General features: G+C 43.5%; 1 pseudogene; it reads right to left on the reverse strand.

Annotated features, from left to right (window-relative positions):
* Window positions 1-8: 8 nt before the first annotated feature.
* Window positions 9-827, reverse strand: LOC103277427 (annotated as a pseudogene).
* Window positions 828-830: the final 3 nt, after the last annotated feature.

Below are 830 nucleotides of genomic sequence, written 5' to 3' on the forward strand. Positions count from 1 at the left end.
TCCATTTGATCCAAAGAGGGCATATTAAAACTTCTGAGCTCTGCTGGCCCAGATAGTCTGCCAGAATTAGAATAAAATCTGTCTTGTCTTTGTGGAAGAAGAGTTGCATCAGGATATGGCTGGCCTGAGGGAGGCATCATCATCCTATGGTTCTGGTCCCATGGAGGTGACCAGGCCCCAGTGTCAGGAGGTGCCCTATGAGAATCAGTTAACCTATCACGGCTCGACTCTCCTCTTTCACTGGTAATCTGATGGTCCAGAGGATTCCCTGGGCCTCTTGAGCCCCAGGGAAGCAAAGGTGAAAGTCTGAGTGGATGCTCCGACAAAGCCGGAGGAGAGAGAAAAGCTCCCGTTTCAGATGAAGGCCGGCCCGATGGTGAGGGACCATATGTGGAATGCTCTCTGCCAAATGCTGTATTTGGAACATCAAGTGCATGAGGATCCTTTTCTAAAAGTTCAGATTTAAACTCTGCTTCAGTTAATTTTTGTCTGGTGTGAGGATTTTTTTTCCTTAAATCATTGAGAATTTTTTCAGTGGTTTGAGCTGCCAACCAATTATCCTGTGCTTTTTTCTCATGGGACATAATCTGCCCTTGATAAGAATGAATGCTTTTCTCCAATTGTTCTTCAAGATCTTTGACTCGCTTTCTATAGGTCTCCAGCTCTTCAGCAGCATAGTTGATGTTTTCATCTACTTTGGAAAGTTTCTCCTCTTTCTCTAACAGGTAATTTTCCTCTACTGTTAATTTCCTGTGTAGCTTCATTTCACTTTCTTGATACAGTTCAGTCATTACTTTAAGGTTCTGTTGAAGCTTCTGATTCTCACTTTC

The sequence above is a fragment of the Carlito syrichta genome, unplaced genomic scaffold, assembly GCF_000164805.1.
Source record: "Carlito syrichta isolate Samal-C Ts95f unplaced genomic scaffold, Tarsius_syrichta-2.0.1 Scaffold319653, whole genome shotgun sequence".
Lineage (NCBI taxonomy): Eukaryota > Metazoa > Chordata > Mammalia > Primates > Tarsiidae > Carlito > Carlito syrichta.